General features: G+C 35.0%; 1 protein-coding gene and 1 long non-coding RNA gene across 2 annotated transcripts in view; one reads left to right on the top strand and one right to left on the bottom strand.

Annotated features, from left to right (window-relative positions):
• The window catches only part of Bckdhb (branched chain keto acid dehydrogenase E1 subunit beta), a 205,353-nt gene that overhangs the window by 178,238 nt on the left and 7,127 nt on the right, over nucleotides 1–19,988 (top strand). The gene's annotated exons all lie outside the window — the stretch shown is intronic.
• On the bottom strand, nucleotides 299–18,453 carry LOC124084809 (uncharacterized). Its single transcript, XR_006849260.2, has 2 exons — nucleotides 17,997–18,453; nucleotides 299–1,979 (listed from the first exon to the last, which is right to left on the bottom strand). It is a non-coding gene; the product is annotated as an uncharacterized LOC124084809 (long non-coding RNA).

Raw genomic sequence — 19,988 nt, 5'->3', positions numbered from 1 at the left:
TATATATATATTATATATATATACACACACACAGACAATTTTCATAACTTTGCCAAAATGAAATCTATATTATATATTTGTTATTATTTGCTTTAAAATATTTCTTTATTAAAAAAACTATTTTTCTACTTTTTAAAGTATGGACTATTGACATTGATTTGAATAGTGGGGGTTATTCAGAATGCACTTTGTCTACTATTTTTGTCTCATACTTTCTAGTAGTGTCATTTTTGATTTTTTAAACTATATCTTTGAAATATATATTTATAACAAAGAATTTTAGTAGTTTTAGTTGGAGTATAAATAGTGATATCCTATATTTTATATTTCTTAATTTTTGAGGGGGTGGGTACCATGGATTGAATCTAGGGTGCTTAACCACTAAGCCATAGTCCCAGCTCTTTTTGTATTTTTTTATATTAAGACAGGGTGTTCGATAAATTGCTGAGGCTGGCCTTGAACTTGTGATCCTCCTGTCTCAGCCTCCTGAGCTGTTGGGATTGCAGGTGTGCACTACAGCGCCCGACTGGTATCCTATATTTTAGCTTATTGTGTATTTTTTTCTATAGAATGAGGTTCTTAGTCATTCACTGGAATGATGTAAAGAATAAGTTATCTAAATAAATACCACAATAACTAGCATAGTTAGCACAGAATAAAGTGCCACTTCATTTTCTTTTATTCTTATGTGTACTATAAGTTAGAGAATAAACTGGTCTGTAGAACATCCTATAAAGAAAAGTGATCTACAGACTAATCTTATCACCTTGTACATGCTAGGCAAGCCCTCTTCTACTTAGCTACATTGCAACCCTTAGTTAGAGCATTTTAAAAAGTAAAAGTATTTGCCAGGGATATCTCTCGCCTCAGGCAAGTGGTTGTACTGGGTTGACTTGGAAGGTTCCATTCATGTGCAATTATTTCAAGATTCCAAAACCGAAAATAACTGGTAAATTTTGGTAGGTAGCACAGTCTTGAGTTTAGGCTAATTTAGTTTGACAGTTGAATCATGAAACAGATGTTAAAAAATTTACAAATCTCAATGAATTATTTTTTAATTGTCAGTCCAGTCACCTTAAGAATTTAAGCTATACTTACATTCTCTGATTATTTTGGATTTTTTTAAATCATGATTTAGTTTGTATATAAAAAGTAATTCTGTTTGTTTCATTAGGTGAAAAAATATTCAGTGAAACTCAAATACAAACTGGATTTTTCTTCATTTTTGTCAGTTTTTTTTCTTTTACATGGACTTTTAAAATTCTTTATGAGAATAAAAAATATATATACTCCTTTTTATCAGAACTCTCCTTCCCAGCAACCACAATTGTATCAAATGACTATTTGATGGATGATATGAGCTAATGTGTTCATGATATCCATACTTTAACTTTGCAATTAATTAATGGAGGAAAATATGAAATCAAGCTACCTCCCACATTGAGTGCTTAAAGTGCCTCATGACACTGCCTTTTGTCTTGTGATTCCTGTTTGCTTTCCTTAGAAATGCTAGAAGGAATGAGAAGGAACTGACCTCATTCTTTGTAATCTCTCAGTGGCTAGCTGGCATGGGTCATGTTACAGGGCTTTGGGGACTGCCTCCTGTTCCACGCACAGGCTGCCTGCCTTGGATTGCCGGGGAGGGCAGAAACCATTGAAGAGCACCTGACAGTGTGGCTTTTATTCTGATTGTTTTTAGACATTCTAAATTGGCTCAAATCAGGCTTCTCAAAACAGAGTCTTGGAGTGGGGTTTAGAATTAGAGCAGCATGTCTCAAAAGATGAAAAAGATTGACCGGATCAGACTGTCCATTAGGTATTCTCATTGGGCTCACTCTAATTCTTTAAAAATTTTCGTTTCAGTTCCTCTCTCCCTTTGTTGAGCAGTCTGGCTCAGAGGTGGCTTTTTTCTCTGATGTGCTTCTGGCACTCAGGGCCCCTGCAGTTTCTCTCCTCCATCCTCAAGGGGCAGTCTTGACCTAGAATTTGAAGATCGTTGTGGTTAGGTTTTGTTACTGCTGGAATAAATTGCCACAAATCTAGTAGTTTAGAACAACACAAAAAGTAATTATTTTACAGTTTTGTAACACTGGAGCCTGATATACCTTTCACTGGGCTAAAACTAAGATGCTACACTTCTTTCTGCAAGATTCTTTGGAGATCACCCATTTCCTTGCCCTTTCTAGCTTTTAGAGGCTGCCCACAATTTCTTAGTTCATGACTCTTCCCCCATCTTTTTTTTAAAAAAACAAAAAAACAACTTTGCATCTTTCTGGTTTTGGCCATTGTCACATCTCCTGCTCCAGTTTTAAGGATTTATGATCAGATTGAGCCCAGTTGCATAATCCACACTACTATTACCATCTCAAGGTCCTTGGTCTTAATCACTCCTGAAAAATCCTTTTTTCCATGTAAAGCAACATATTCACAGTTTCACACAGCTAGGACATGGACATTCCCAGGGCAGCTACTCTGCCTGTCACATCTCCTTTCTCTTTTGTTTAGCAGATTGCAATAGTCTGAGCTCTTGGAGGAGAAAAGCCAGCTCTCTTCTCCCTCAGCACAGTGGGTCCAGGATGTAGTTCTTTCCAAACGTAAAGCCTAGTGTATCCACCTCTAGACCAGTGGTTCTTTGCTCACTGCTTCTTTTCATTCAACAGCCTAGATTTTGGTTGTCTCTCCTGCTTTCCCTTAACTTTCTTCAACTCCCATATCAAGCTGTGCAGTTGCATAGTCCAGAGATGCTGTAAAAGCCCAACAGTTGAGTGGGGAATAATCCACAGGCTCATTACTTGTTACTCCCTTCCCATTGAAGCTTTTCTCTATAAGGATCAGTTTGTAGCACCTAAAATTAGAGTAAAACCTTGTTTGGTTTGTCATTCAGATGTACAGATATAAGGATAATTGGGTAAAAAGATATGGCCCTGACCTCAAGAAGGTCAAAGGCTAATTGGGAGACTGACATACAGTACAATTATTGCTGTATACAGAATGGATACGTATATACAGGTTATGTGTGTGTGTGTGTGTGTGTGTGTATGTGTGTGTGGTGTGTGTGTTGTAAGGGAAGCATACAGAAAGTAAGCTCCCCAGGTCTCCGTGGGGGATTCAGGAAAATTGCCACATTCTCTTTTCAGGTTAGGGAGCAATAACATGACCTGCTAACCAGATAAGTCTACTTTCACTCAGTCTTCATGGAAAAAGCTATGTTTGTTTAGTTTTTGACACGGAAAAGAATACATGGATTTACCTTGATTTTTTCTTCTGCATCCAGGTTGTACTGCGTAAGGCAAGTGAATACAACTTCAGATGTGTGTGTGTTTGGGTATAGAAGTTGTCAGTTTCCTATCAAGATGCTTTATAGTGCTTGATTACATTAAGATGATTTCACATTGTTCTTTACATTTTTTATTTATTGTTTGATAACTTGGCAAGATAATTTGGAGAATGAAAAAAGAAAATAATTTTCACTTTGATTAAAAGTAACTACAAGTAGCTTCTTTTAAATATTAATAGACAAAACTGAGCTCAGTTCTTTTTCAAGGTTGGTTTATCAACCGAATGTTTTTGTCTGTTTATAAATCTTCAGTGAAAAAAGAAGCATTACATAAATGTTATCATGTAATACAGCTAAGTTGAAAATGTACTGAATATGAACATTTCACTTTAGCCTCCAATGAGCAAACGGAAATCTGTGTGTTATCAAAGTGAACATACTTTTTTAAGAATTAAAAAACATAAATGTAGGTTTATAAAATTATTATAAATAAGAGAAAAAAAATTTCTACCTAGTTGGATGGGCTATTTATGTTTTTAGATTTTAGTTTGGTTAATTCCAGTCACTAGTAGAAAATGTATCCTTATATAGTTTCCTTCCAGCTCCTTACTTTAAAATGTACATAAACAAATATTTTGTAAAAAAATTTATACGTATGGGACAATGATCAGTTTTTGATATGTAAATAGAAATATAATATATTCTTTAAAAATTTTAATTTTGACCATTGAGTAAACCTTCAAAAATCTCACCAAAACGAGATATTTTATCTCCTCTGTGGCTTCCCAAAAAAGTACTAAATTGGTAATTATTCAACTAAGAATACCAAGAAAGCCAGTACACTCAGGATAAAGTCTATTGCCACTAGATAAATTTATATTATGAAAGTGATGATAGTTTAAGCAATCATGAATTAAATAATGTAGGTTATCTAAAGCAGAAAGCTTTACATCACATGCAACTCCTGTCATTCTTGTTAGGAGCTTCCTAGAGCCTGTGTGGAGATGTGTACCCGGCTCAGAGAAAAATGCCCCTTTCCTGATTTCCTGTTATTCTGTACTCCCAATTATATTTTGTAAAATGTAAACAATTACACTGCAAGTTCCATTAGGAAAAATACCATAATCAAATCAAATGTGTTTTCTCACTTCCCTCGTGTATTGTAGTATTTTAGTTAATATGTATCATTAAATAAGCTCAGCACATATTTATGTGGAGTCTACTTCATGCGCTGAGCAGAAGAGAAATAATGATGAATAGAATAAGGTACTCGCCTTCAAGGAGCACTCATTAAGAAAAAAAGAGATGCTCCCGTTTGGATCTTCACTGTATATGTAAAGCATATATGTCTATGTTTGTATACTATTTAGCAATTAAAATATAGGCACTTACAGAGAAGAGTGCTATTATGTCTCCTTTGTCTACCATAAAGGTACCATTTTCAAATCCATGGAAGCCAGCCTGAGATGTGTGTTTTCTGAACTCAAGAAGATTCATTAGAATTTGATATTTACTTATAAATCTTTAGTTACAGGAGACATTGGCTTTGTGACTGTGGTTGTGTATAAATAAAAAGCAGAATGTTTGGGAAACATATTCACCAAGGAGGAACTTCAAAGTTCCAAAAATCTTATGCATCAAGAATAGCATGAAGTTATGATTCCTACATCATCATCATTTATGGAGAAACTCCAGAGTGACTGGCTCTGCATTTTACACCTTAGGTTAAACTTGCTTTAGCCTTCTCTGTTCTTTCTGTCCTGCAGTTTCCCAAAATGATCTTTGAAAATTGGTTGAGTGACTTTAAAAAAAAAAAAAAAATATTGCCTTGAGTGTGTTTTTAAATTTAAACTAATTTTGATGGATCAATTTATAAAAATGGAGTAGAATACATATTTCAATTGTTGTTCTGCCTCATGAAAACTGCATAGTTTGGTCTGTACCTTTGCGTCTCTGAACTTCAGTTTCCTCATCTCTAAAATGGGTGTAATGGAGATTCTTCATTCTCATGGGTACATTAACTTATCATTAATGAGTTAATGAATGTCACATGCTTAACATTCACCTTGTATGTGCTCACTAGGAGCTACCTATTTGTAACAATATTCTCAGTGTTACTTTGGTTCCAAAAATCCACTTTGCTAATGTATTTAATGTTAGTCATGCTTTTTGAATTTTTAAAATTTATTTTAGTTAGTTATACATGACAGTAGAATACATTTATGCACTTTGATATATCATACGTTAGATGGGTTATAATTTCTCATTTTTCTGAGTGTACATGTTGTAGAATCATACTGATCATGCAGTCACATATATACATACAGTGATAATGTCTATTTTATTCTATCTTTCCTATTCTCACATCCCCTCTCCTCCCCTTCTCTCCCCTCCCTTCATTTCTCTACCTAATCTAACATTATTCTTCTCTAGTGACCCCCTCTTTATTGTGAATTAGCATCCGCATATTAGAGGAAACATTTGGCCTTTGGTTTTTTGGGATTGGCTTATTTCTTTTAGCATCATATTATCCAACTACACCCATTTACTGGCAAATGCCATAATTTCACTCGTTTTTAAAGCTGAGTAATATTCCATTGAGTATATGTTAGTAATGCTTTTTGAAGACTTGTGTTGCTCATGAACACATAATATGAATTGATCCTTTTTTTAAAAATTAGAATTATCACTTTTGTTTTTGGTGAAACTTCATAGAAGAATGATAAATTCTGTTAGTTTAGGTTTTCTTATACATGCATACCATCTCTCCAAAAATATACATTTTGAGATGCTAAAATTCCTTAAAGTAATTTCCTTAGAGTTTAGTAAGTGGCCTTACATTCTAGTATATAGACCAAATCAGATTATTCTGCAGCAGAGGGGAATTTATATGTTGGCAAACGTTGCATACAGCTATTTCTCCTCTTTTCTTGTATTTCCCTAACATACACTTTCTCATCCAGTTTCTTTTCCATTAAAATTTTCACACTTTAGCCACAGTTTGGTATTCCTAGAGCTCATTTTCTACATACTGATTTTGCTGCTCTTCTCTTCTCCCAACATTATGGAATTATTAGAATAGAAATTTTTCTCCTATATGATGACTTTCCCTCCCCCCCATTTCTGCCTAAGGCATTGTCTTTATTGATTGAGAGGCCATTTATGACAGCTGTTTAGCAATATGCTGGTTCTCTGCCCTAGTTGGACATGATAATCTCCTAGAGTCTTAAAAAATCCTGGTGCACTGACCATAGCCCAGAAAAATTAAATCAGAACTTCTGTGGGTGGAACCCAGGCATCAGTTTCTAAAGCCCTTCAGGTGATTATATAAATGCAGCCAAGTAGTGAGATCTCCTCTTGAGAGGCTATTGTAGGGCACAATTAGGTAGAATTATAGGAATGCATGGGAGGGGAGGAAACTCAGGCAGCCAATGCAGACTACCATTTTGGTAAAATTTGGTCCTGAAAGGGATAAGAGAGAAGCTCCTTGTGACTCCAGAAGCTATAGCAGGAAATGTAGTGTGCTCATGTCTATAAGAACATTCTAGCATATCCATGTGAGCATGTGTGGCAGTGAGTCTCAGTCACTCCTCTAAAGGGTGTGCCAACAACTTAGGCATTGGAGAGAAACCCAGAGTTTGCCGAAGCTCCTAGATAATTCTAATACACCTTTCCTTTCCTCACTCCCACACCCCCCACCTTTTTTTTTTTATTTGTAGATGTACATGGACAGCATGCCTTTATTTTATTCGTATGCAGTGCTGAGAATCGAACCCAGTGCTTCACAACACGCTAGGCAAGCATTCTGCCACTGAGCTACAGCCCCAGCTCCTGATTTCCCTCTCTTTTCTCTTCTCTCTACAACCTTTCTTTCCTATGCTGCCAACCTCCTCCCTCTGCCAGTGGCCATTCTTCCTTTCATAAACAAAAGACAGAGGGAAGAATACCTGACTTCCCTCGTAGTGGGCCCATGGCTCAAATAATTCTGAAGTGTTTTAGATTTTCCCTGCTTAGACCTTTCACCTGGGGCTGAGGCCAAGGGAGTGCTAAGTTAGTAGAGGCTAACCTGAATGGTAGGGAGTCTGAGCTTCTCCCCAAATACACAGGAAGATGGAAGTGGGTGCTGGGTGGGCAGCCAGAACAGAACACTACGTAGAATTCCAAGGGATTTAATATATTGAACTATTTTATATCTGTATATTTTTATGGGAACAGTTTTAAATAGCATTCAGAAAATGCTATCTAGTGCTAGCATTTCTCTGAGTAGCAAATATTTCAGTGAAAAATAATTTTCTGTGGTGTTTTATAATATAATATGTATCACATTATCTTGTACCAGGCCAAATGGGCTTTATTTACTCAATCACTGTAGTATACAACTCTGTATCTCATCTTACTGATCTTTTTTTTTTTTTTTTTTCAAAAACACATTACTTCACCAAGTTGCAATTGTGGGTAGAGTTTAGAATACTGACTTCTATCATTGCATTTCTGAGGATTTCAGGCAGGAGAGATTGCCTGAAATTCTTTTCCTAGCTACTATTTTATAAAAAGATGTGATTCCTAGGTGCATCATTTTAAGAGCCTGTAGACTTTTTGTCTAGAAAATGGAGTGAATACTGGTAAGAATTTTAAAGCACCGTTAAAGCCCCCTGCAAATTGGAGCTAGCATTTGAAATAAAAGAAGGTAGTCAGAAGCCTAAAGATAGTATAAGATCAAATGCATAGCTATCCATTTTGGGTAGTGTTATGCATAGTGCAGTTGACACAGCATGCTAGAGTTTATCCATTTGATGGAGTGATCATGTTCTCAAAAAAAAAAAAAATGTTTAATATCCCAGAGCAATTTCTTAACAGGACAGAAAGCAGAAAACCACTGTCTAGCTTCTGGAAGTTCAAATTGTCAGATTTCAATTTCTTCTGTTCTATTTAGGACCAGAGCTTGGGATTAAAAGTACTTGAGCCAAAACCCTATAACCCCAGTCCAGTCATGAGAGAAAGAATCATCAGACAAATCCCAATTGAGGGACATTCTGCAGAATATATGACTGGTACTCCTCAAAACTGTCAAGGTCATCAAAACCAAGTACCTTCTGAGAAATTGTTACAGCTTTGGGAACCTACAATACTAGAAAACTGAATGTGGATGGGATCTTGGAGCGGGAAAATGGACATTTTGGGAAAACCCAGGAGATTTGAATAAAGACTGGGCTTTAGTTAATAATAATGCATCAGTATTGATTCACTAAATGTGACAACTGTCCCACAGTAGCATAAGATAATAATTGTGGAAAATGCTTGTTGAGTTTATGGAGTCTGTTCTATTTTGACAGTTTTTCTGTAAATTCAAAACTATCCGTAAAAAGAAAAAAGAAGTTATTTTAAAGAAAGAGTTCCTGCCATAAGGTACTGCAGAAGAACCTTAAAATTATTGCTTTACTAAGGCAAGAAGTCTTGCATCCTTTGGGATTCCCACTGTAGACACCGGGGGTGGAGCAGCCCTTATATTTGGTGTTTTGGAACTTAAATATGTTTTCATTTTTTATTGGTGCATTAAATTACACAAAGTAGTGGGATTCATTATGCTATATTTGTGTATGCACATAATCTGATTAATCTCATTCCCTAATTATGGGTTTATCGCCTCCCGTTTGTAAATTCTGTTGGCTTGTCTGTCTGTTTCACTGTAGGGTAGGGTGTGTAGCCATGTAGTGTAGGTCACTGATATTTTTTCAGCAATATTGTATACCAAACATGTACTGGGTTTCATTAAAATTAACACACCAAGTTTTGAGAAGCCTGTGAGGTAGGCCTACTATTTCCACAAATCAGGAAAAAAAAATGGCAACTTGAAAGATAAAAGTAATGTGCCCAACCACACATCTGTGTGCTGGCAAACTGCTCTAGAGTCTAAGGGATTTCTTGACTCCAGTTCTCAGCCTTTCTACCAGGTACACTGCTCTTGTTATGGAAAGGTGCAATTCAGCAAGACATTCTTTCCAAGCTCTGCCTATGTTTAAAAAAAAATCTTTAAAATTTTTTGAAATAATGTTAAGGCACTCAGGAAGTTGCAAAAAACAATACCTACAGTTCTGTGTATTCTTCACTCAACTTCCCCAAGTGGAAGCATCTTAGGTAATTGTAGAACGAGATCAAAATCTGTGTAGTTTTGTGCAATTTTATCCCATGTATAGATTTGAATAGCTACCATCATAAGCAAGATACAAAACTCTTCCATTTCAAGAAACTCTCTCAGGCTACCCTTTTATGTTTGCACCCCATGCTGTCAACCTCTAATCTTTTCTTCATCTCTATAGTTGTGTCAGTTCAAGAACACTTATATAAATGGACTCATACATTATGTTACTTTTTGAAACTGACTTTTTGCACTGAGAATAAAGCCCTTGAATTCCATCCAGGTTGTCTCAATAACGCATTTCTTTTTATTGCTGATTAGTGTTTAATGAGATGAGTACACTAGGGTTTTTTAACCATTCATCCACTGAAGGACATTTGGGTTGTTTTTATTTTATTTTATTATGGAAAACAATCCATTATAAATATTTGTGTGCATATTTTTGTCTAGTTTTCATTTCTCTGGGATAAATGCCCAAAAATTTGAATGCTAGTCATGTGGAAAGTGCATGTTTAGTTTCTTAAGAAACTGCTAAACTATGTGCTGGAGTGGTGCTACCATTTCATATTCCTAGTACCAGCGTAAGGTCTGATTTCTCTGTACCCTCACCAGTGTGTGGTGCTGTCATGCTCCCTCTCAGTCCACATAGGCATGTAATAATGTCTCATTGTGATTTTAGTCTTCATTTCCCTAATAGCTCATGATATTGAAATCTTTCCATGTTATTTGTCATCTACATCTTTTCTTTAGTGGGTTGTTTATTCCTGTCTTTATCCCATTTTCTAATTGAATTGTTTCTTTCTTTCTTTTTTTTTTTTTAATGTTGAGCTGTGAGGGTTGTTTACATATTGTGTGGTAAGACCTTTGTCGGATTTATGGTTTGCAAATATTTACTCTTAGTGTGTCATGTGGGTGTTAACTAAATCTGTGACATCATACCATTTCCTGGGGATTCTGATCTTCCCATGGAGAAGTAGAGCCTGCCTTTTTTAACTCTTGGAAATTATCTCTTGAATTTCACTTTGCAAGATTTGTCAAGTTTATTGGGTTTTTCTTAGAAAAGAAATAGGGTTTTCTCCACTTTCTCTGTAATTCCTTTAAAAGAAGTGACATTACTCTCTGAGGATGTCTTTCCTCACCCCTCTTGCATATGGTGGTAAGATTATTTTCACAAATATGACTAGCTTTCCTGTATTTTGTGATCTGATTACTATGAAAATTTAGCTAACAATCCATACTTTCTTTCTTCTTCTTCTTTTTTTTTTTAATGACATTTTAGTGCTAAAAGGGTCATCTGACAAGCTTCTGAGTCTAAGTTTTGTCAAGAATTCAGGGCTGAAGCACAAAATATCTTGGCTTCTGGTGTTGGTATTGAAGGGCTAGAAATCCTAAGTCCTTGCCTTCTCCTAGCCTGAGAGATGAGAAGATGAGTGAAAGCTCGAGTTTTTCAGATAAACCCTTTCTTACTCAAGGCCTGCTGTGGGCCAGACCTTGTATGCTGGGATAACTCCCTTGAAGGACTTAGGGAAGGGCTTTCTCTTTCAGCGGCTGGAGTTGGGTTTCCTTTATCATCCTGCTGATCAGTGTGCTCTGGCAGGTGGATGATTGAGTGTAAGGGGAAGCCACACTGTCTTGTCACTTACCTGGTTGATAACAGATGCAAGACAAGGACTCAAGTCTTCTACTTCCTAGTACAGTATTAGCCCTAAACCCAAAGAAGTCGAGTTTTTTTTTTTTCATTCTTTTTCACAAAGGGACTATTTTTTTCACAGTGTGAAAAGATAGTTATAATTAAATTTTTTTAAGAATCCAGGACACATCTAGATACCAAAAATTAGAATTTTCAGCCAGAAATTTTACAAATCAAAATAAAAATAAAAGCTAAGGAAGAACAAACACATTCTTTTGTATAATGAGCACATAGAAAACTCTCTAGTTATATTTTCCTCTCACTTTTAGACTACCTTGCAGTCCCCTCGAGTTTCTATGTGGTAAAATTACCATGGCCCCGGCTCAGAATTTGCTGTATTGTAACCAGCGTGGTGACTGAGAACACAGAGGATGTCAAGGAGGGAGAAAGGTTTTCCTCTACTGCCCCTAGATAAAGCATTTGAAAATCTGTTTCTGTCCACAGTAAATCCTTCCTTCTTGCCAAGGGACTATAGTCACCATTTATAAAACAGGATCCTTGTGCATGTTGCTAGGTTCCTTAATATTGAGCCTTTTTCTTTACAACATATGATCATTAAAAAAGAACTGAGAAAGATAAGAAACAAGGAGAGGAAACCAGGAGTATGAGTGAACAGGAAATTGATACTATCATTAAGTCATTGGCTATGGAAAGAAATACATTAGATTTCTAGACGAGAAAACATATTTGAATACAAGCCAAGCAAGGCTTCCAGTTAGCCACAAACTATAGTAAGTGCTTTCACTTCTAAAATCCTGTATTTTCATTTTCTTAACTTTTTTAGAAGTGGGCATTTTAGGGTGGATCCTATTTTGTTTTTTTCTGAGTAAAGTAATGTTCCTCAAATTACAAAAACATATGATCTGTTCATTTCCATTGTGTGCTTTGACTTACTAATCTCATTCATCACTATATTGTGTCTCAAAATTATCAGCAACTGTATTATTCATCTCTAGTGATATTTCTGGATTTCCTATACGTGAACCCTGACAATCTTGTAAAGCACCAGATACTTTTGTGTATAGTATAAAATGTAGATACATAAAGCATCAAAGCACCTGTCATTCTCTTCCTGCCAGGGATAGTCTGTTGGCTGTCAGCTATCTGCTTGTTCCCTTCTCTCCCCCAACTGTCCCACCATACCTCCTTGGGTGGTGGGGAGGGGGGCATTTCTCCTCCCTTCTTCCTGTGCTGCACTCCCACAGGCCTTATTTCCATCCTTGGGATCTCTCAAGGCTCCCTCCTGCCTCTGTGCCTTTGCACATGTTGTGTGGGCTGGCAATAATGATTCTCCTGTGTTCTTTGCAGAGATGGTTCTTCCTTCTCCTTCTCAAACAACACCAATATAGAAAGCCCTATTCCCACATACTATGACTCAGAGCTCCTGGTTTTCTATCACACACCTCTCCTTTCTTCCTTCCTAACACCCCTCAAACATGTTTCCCCCACTGCAACACAAAATTCTATGAGGATAGGGACATAGTAGCACTTATATTTGATTAACAATGATTGAAAAAACAAATATATTTTAAAAAATCAGCACTAAGTTCCACTTCCTGAAAAAGGGGAGTGGAGCTGAATTTGAAAGGTAGACTGTGTCAAATAATAAGAAAACAAGAGAGAATTTGAGAAGGAGAGGCTTATGTAAAGTCCGTTAAAAAAAAAAAAGGTGAAGATCAGCATGTATATGTTGTCATTGTACTGGGCTTAAACAGGGATAGATATTCAATAAACTTTGGAAAGCTAGGAAAAACTTTTAACTCAGGAAGTTACAGGATGACAGTTGCAACAGTGTGGCATCTGGTGGAGGAGTCAGAGGTGTTTAGCAATTGCTATGGAGTAAAAATCTTTAAACCCCACTTTCTGTGCCACTAAATTTTTCCTCCCTCCCTTCCTTCCTTCCTTCCTCTTTATTTTGGCTGTATCATTAGTGACTACTCTCATTAATGTCCCAAGGTGAAACAGAATATAAGTATAAACAGAAATTATTAAAGTTGTACATTCATCATGTGTTTAGGGAAAAAAAAAGGTTATTCCAGTTCAGACATTGTTCCTTTAAAACAAAGGGCTTTGAAATCAGTTTGTGATTTGCAAACCTGATTTTGCACACTCCAAGTAAGATAACCACTTAGAGATTTAGCTGTGGATACTTGAGCAAGTGGATACAAAAAATAATTATATTTAATTTGGAAATGTCAATTTATATATTGCCCTGCACAGTAATAACTATATATCTAAAAACAACCATAGATAGGAAATATAACTATTGAAATGTCTGCTTCTTTTAAGAAACTCCAAAAGCTGTGTGGAAGCATATGTTGTTTTCCTGTTGCCAGTTTTGTTTCTGATAAGTTACTGTCTCTCTAAAGACCCGTTTTTCTTCTGCCTGGACCTAAGCACATAACCCAATCCGGCTGTAACATCCTTTGACTACTCATGTCAGAAATTCTGCCTTGTTTTGAAACTGGAGTACAATGGCTGGCTCACTATTTTTGCATTTATTTATAAAGCTGAATTCTAGAGCAATAATTCAGTCAGCAAAGATATTGTTTGTTTTGCACCAAAAGAGATATTTTTCAGTCCTGAAATTAGGTCATATGGTTTTCGCCACAGAAAAGGAAATAGGTTTTTCAAAATACAAGTATTGTAGCTCTTGCGTATTGATAGGGGAAAGGTAGTTGCCATAGCGACCTGAGTGTCAGGAGGGAATTCGGTCATGGCCTTAAGCATCCGGTAACCCACACCGTCTGGAGAGCCCCCCTGAAAAAAGATTTTCTTCTATGGAAATCATATGAGTTACTGAAGTAAGGAGTTTAATTTCTGCAGCTCAGAATTACCCTAGGTTGGTTTGTACTCTCACGTTCTATAATTAAAAGTATTTACAAATGACAATATATATAATTTTCTTAAGGAATGAAGTTAAACATAAATGTGTTCTTGAACACACAAAATGACCCTTACTCGTATTCATGTGAACTATAGAGCTTGAAAACAAACTGATTCAGTATGTTGACCTGATGTATTTATCAATATTTGCGGTTTGCAGAGTTTCAATGTGTTCTTAAGTAGCGGGAACTCTCATGGTGTAGAGAAATCTGCTCGAGCTATGCTGGGTGAAGCAGATGACTTAGTACTCATCTGTAATACTCATATAACAGTAATGCAAACCTGCAGTCGGTAGTTCTGAATCTGAAATTGCTTGAAGCGTAGACTGATGTGTGAACACTGTATTTACAGGACCAAGGCCACACATTTGCTCTGCAGCTGTGTTTAATGGTTATCAGTTTGGCGCGCAGCATGATTGTTTTGGAGGGAGAATAGACACTTCAGATCCCTTTTGGCAGTTCTGAAGTAACTGAAGTACCTACTGCTGAAGTGAATCATATGCACTTAATTAGATTTGCTACATAATTAGCATTTGAGGAAACCTAAGGAAAATCCTTGTGGGTTGGTGATTTGTTATGTCAAATGTAAGCATGCTTATTTGGGGGTCTGGGAATTGAAAATGATGAAATTCTAATGCATTGTAAACAGATATATATGTATCTCAATGGGCTTTTAAATGAGATACTTTCCCAGAGATGGCTGAAATGCTTATCCCAGATCCTATGCACAGGGACAGATGGATCTATCTGTGTGTGGCCATGTCCACTTGATGGCACTTGTCTGTGGCAACTAGCTTTTCACCTCTAATGAGAGTCCACAGCTATGGGGCTGTGCCAGTAACCACTAATTGAAGCTGGTGAGTGTGGTCTGAGACAGTGAGACCCCATACTGTACTCATTTTTACATTTTAATATAAGATTAACTTAATTGCAATGGCTTATGATGTTGTCTGTTGTTTTAATTGTGAAAAGGGAATTTAATTTTATTCTCAAAAGACACTTAAATACTTTAGAAATTTTGTTGTATAGTATTAGAGTTTACTAAATGAGTTAATCACAGAGAATAGCTATAAAATGTGTGCCATGAGGGGAAGATTATATTTCATATTCCAGTTTAAATTAAAGCTAGGATAAAACTTGTAAACTATTTAAATATTTTAAATAAACATAGTTTACAGTCTATCACAATGCTACATTTTAATCAAATTAGTTGATTGTGTCATAGATAAGGAAATAATTGAAGGGAAGCAAGTGTAATTTCTTAATGAAGCACTTAAGTGATTTTTTTTAAAACTTGTAGTAGAAAAAACTTTAAACTTACAGCCTACTGTGAATGTCCAATTTTTCCTGAGAATTCAAAATCGGCTTTAGAACCCAAGTGGCCGCTCATGCTCTGCATTCAAGCTGCTAGCAATTAACTATAAATAAATTCTCCTCATGTACACATTTCTTATTTGCTCATCTTCTTGGTATCTTAAAAACCCCAACACAACCTGTACATCCAAGCCTATTCTCCAGCCAATGGACCCTCTTCCCTCAAAAGGCACTCAACTATAACATTCTTATAAAAGTTAAAAAAGATTGTGGTTGGACTTGACATAAATAAGCTGATAATTCCATCAGTTTCTCTTTCACAGGTGCAATGGTAGCACTAAATATAAAATTTGGATATTAGAAATGCCAAAAGGTACTTCTAATTAAATAAATTGTGATGAGCTAAAATTTGGGGTTATAAAAGGGTAATATTCACAATAAGCTTATTTAGATGGATCAGAGCATATACTCAATACTTTTTATCAACTTACTTGGGGCTAAAAGTCCTGTATCCAAGCAGGACTTTTGAACACTTGTAAATCACATCTTTTTCAGTGCATCTGAGATTAACCAGGCACACTAGAACAAATAGCCACAAATGGAGTACACTTGATGACCTTGGTCACCTCATTTCACCTCTCCCAGTCTCAGTTTCTTGCTTGAGACTACCACAGAGTTTTTGAAAGGATCAGATGAGACTATCTCTATAGTTTTAAGACTTTATTATTAAATAACAATACCATTAAGTCTGGTAACTAAATGTCTGGATCTTTTGTTGCACGTGTTCATATATTTATTCCTTTTTTTAAAAAAAAAAAAAACCTCATATATGTGCATTTCTTTTTCTACAGTTTTCCATGTTGTTTCTCTGATTATTCACCAGGATGTATTGAGTACAAAAGGATTGGTTGTATGTGTCCCTATGTACTGGCTTACATCGTTAATTTTGGTGTATGATCAATGTAAATTCCTGTTAGGTGTCTTAATCTCTAATTCTTCATGGAGGAATCTGACTGAATATGTGGTTTAGCCCCAAGTAAGTAGATAAAAAATATTGAGTAAATACTCTGATCCATCTAAATAAACTTACGTGAATATTACCCTTTTATAACCCCAAATTTTAGCTCATCACAATTTATTTGATTAGAAGTACCTTTTTGCATTTCTAATTTTATATTTTTACATTTAACTACAAAAAGTATCCAGAACCAGATTCTAATCACTAACCAATGCTTTGTTAGTAGATCTATGGGTTAACACATTTATTTAGAAATATGCACTGAGCAAGCAACATAGACTTTGTGAGAATATGTGCAGAATTGGCTTCATCTTTTTTTTTTTAAAGAGAGAGTGAGAGAGGGAGAGAGAGAGTGAGAATTTCAATATTTATTTTTTAGTTATCGGCAGACATAACATCTTTGGTTTTTTTGTATGTGGTGGTGAGGATCAAACCCGGGCCGCACTCGTGCCAGGCTAACGCACTACCGCTTGAGCCACATCCCCAGCCCAGGGTTCGTCTTATCAGCATTCCACTTATCCAATTATGAGAATAAAAACTGAGGCATATTTATTTTCCTCCCAGTTCTGAAAAGTCCCCTGATTGTTGCAATACTAATATAAAAATGTGTGTATGAAAATTCATAGATATTCAACCTGAAAAGCTGCTTTGTAAAAAATATCAACCAATTTTTAAAGGCAGAAACATATGTAAATACAGTAGAAAGGAAAATATATTTTAGATCCTGTAGTTTATTTTCATTAGATTCTAACAATAATTACAATTGCTAGACTTGTTTTAATGAATAGGCTTACTAACTTACCATGTTAGTAAAAGTCAATTAACAATTAACAGTGGGGGTCAAGTTTTACCACATCCCCCTAATTACTAGTGAGAACATTTAACATTTATTTTTGCTATGCTTTATTAATAAAACTACAGTAATCTAGTGACCAGAATTAAACTACTGAAAAATAACTTGGTCTGATTTATTTATTCAGTGAAACCAAATTTTAAAGGTCATGTTGCTATGGCACCCAGGATTAGTTTTTTTTTTAGTCTTCAAATCAGCAAAAAAACACTGGCACATCTCTTTTGGCATTTACAGGTGAAGTAAAATGGACATTGTTTTTTCCTTTTTCTTGCCTTTTTTATTTTGGCAAGTTGTTTTGATGTTCTTTTAAAAGTAATAGACAATGTAGAAATTTAACATGTTTAAAGAGAAGGAAAAAGCCCTTAAGAAGAAACCTTATTGTTTTTCTGAGAGTATAATTTGTAAAATAGAAAATAGTTTAGCCATTTTTTTTTTAATCCAGCTCTAACTTTTTAGAAGATGGTACCATTTAGAGAGCAATCACTCTTTTTTAGTAGTTTCAGTTTATAATTAGTGTTGAAACTTAAAAACAGGTTGCAAAGTTGGGACAGTGACAAATTTTAACAGAAATCTTTTTAATGTAGTTTCAGTCCCCTAAATTCTAAAACAATATGTTTTCTCTGTCACAAGACAAAGGAATCGTCAGTTCTCGTTAGGCAGGATTGATTTCTGCCTTCTCGACACCATTTGGTGGTGGTAGACTGCTACAAGAAGAATTTTGTGGAAAAACAAGCAGAAAAATTGAATGCTTTGCAAGATCATCAAAAGTCACTTTTCAGGAGTATTTAAAATTTCCTGGTGCCAGGCACACCAGAAATCCTACCTTACAGAGAGCGATTTGTTCATGAGGTGACCCAGTGCTGCAAGTCCCTTATGTTTATCATTATGCATCCACATTCTAAGGAAATTCCACTTTGAAACGTCCTTGCTGTCGTTGCTGTCGATGCTTTCTTCTATAGGAAGAATTTGAACTATAAAATTTGAGAAGCTTCAGCGTCTGGAAATTTGAGAACATTGCCTTTTTTTCCCCTTTCTTGAATTTAAAGTATTTTAACAAAAGCATTGTAGCCCAGTGCATTTTCAATGTCGAAACTTGCACACAATGTGTATCTCAAAAGAAATTATACTTTAGACTTTGAACTTTTAAAGCCTCAGGACATCTTTAGAGACTATTTGCAGCAAACAGTGTGTTGCAGGAACAGTTAATGAAGAAATTAATTTTTAGCCCTCTCTTTTTTTTTTCCTGCCCTTCAGGTGGAAATGGTAGGTGACTAGAGTCATAGCTCAAGACTGTATGGGGGAAAGTGAGAAAGCAGAACCAAATGTTTACAGGTTTTACCTCGAAAACCAAAACAAAGTGATTTAGATAAGGTTCTAGTTTTTACTTTGTGATTACTACTGTAGATTTTAAGAAAATTGAAATGAGTTCATTTTTTTGAGTGAATTTATTTAAAGTTATAAGTTAATTTTCACTTCCTTGATTTCATTAATTGTTTTTTAAAATAGCAAAATTTAGAAAAGTATAGTTTTGAGAAATAGTAGCAGTTTTTATTAGATAGCTGTTACAGTAATCTCTGGATTAATACACAAAATATTGAATTAATATTAAAATTTGATTTTAAAAGTTGTACTGCTTTGGTTTGTACAGGTAATACATCAAGATTCATAGATGGTTTTATATTAACACATGTTTATATTCTGATGTGACTATTGAGTTTGAATCAGGTAGCATTACTATGCATGTTTTAATATTATTCTCCTGCTTTGTTTTAGGTAGCTTGAGTACATCCAGGGAGACCTGTTTAGATCAGAAATAACATTTTTTTTTTTAACTTCAGAAAATCAGCTTCCATTTAAAAAATTGAATCCAAATTTAGATAAAAATATGAATGTAGAATTCAATTCTATTCTTTAACTTGTTTAAAAAATTTTAGGGAAAAAATATACCAAATTACCAGTAATTTGCATAAAAGAGGATGAAATGGATTTTTTAAAAAGTCAGCAGATGTTGATGATGTTTTGGTGAAGTTAAGTAATAGAGATTCAAATTTTTATTTAGTCAAAATTTGGATTTAACACATAGAAGCTTTGCTGAAATAGTTTGGCTTCACAATAATATTTTAGGTTTTATACAAATCTATATAAAATTATATTATTCATATACTCTTTTATTTAGTTATATTGGTTCAGTTGTTTTAAAAGTGAAAGACCTGGTATCAATTAGTGTTTGTTGTGTGCATCTTATTTGTGCAGTATTAGAAAAATAAAACAAGCACACCTTTAACATTTAGGGGAGCATTATGTTAATTTGGGGTGTTTAAGGATTGCTTTTCAAAGAATTAATTTTATAGATGCGTGCATATGGAACATTGGTGCATAGTTAATACACACCCATAAAGCTCTGTTTAAAAATTTTAATGCATGCTTTAATACATACTTTTAAAGCATTAGCTTAAATGAAAATAATATCTTACATTAGTAATGTTGTATTTATTTAATTCAGTAATGAAATTAATTTGGAATTTCTGGCATACTGCCTTCTCAGGTTTCTGTGACTCATTTGCTGAGAAAGTGTGATTCAAGAGACTAGAATCATTTTTTCTCATTTGCTAAAACTCATGTTTTGACTATGGGCAAGTTTTCATAGCAGATTTAAAACAAATATTCTGTGATAATATTTGGAAGCTGGGTGATGTCTAACCTTACATAACTAAGACTAAATGTAAGTTTCTAAGTTCATGGACTTTATAGTTATGAAATATATGTCATTTAGGAATAGTAGTTTAGTTTTTCTTATATTTTTAGTTTAACTCTT

This window comes from Marmota monax, unplaced genomic scaffold (genome assembly GCF_021218885.2).
Source record: "Marmota monax isolate L192 unplaced genomic scaffold, Marmota_monax_Labrador192_F-V1.1 WCK01_AAM20220418_F8-fsc00013, whole genome shotgun sequence".
NCBI classification, from domain to species: domain Eukaryota; kingdom Metazoa; phylum Chordata; class Mammalia; order Rodentia; family Sciuridae; genus Marmota; species Marmota monax.
Note: the sequence above shows the minus strand (reverse complement) of the source record. Positions and strands in the feature narration are given on the sequence as shown.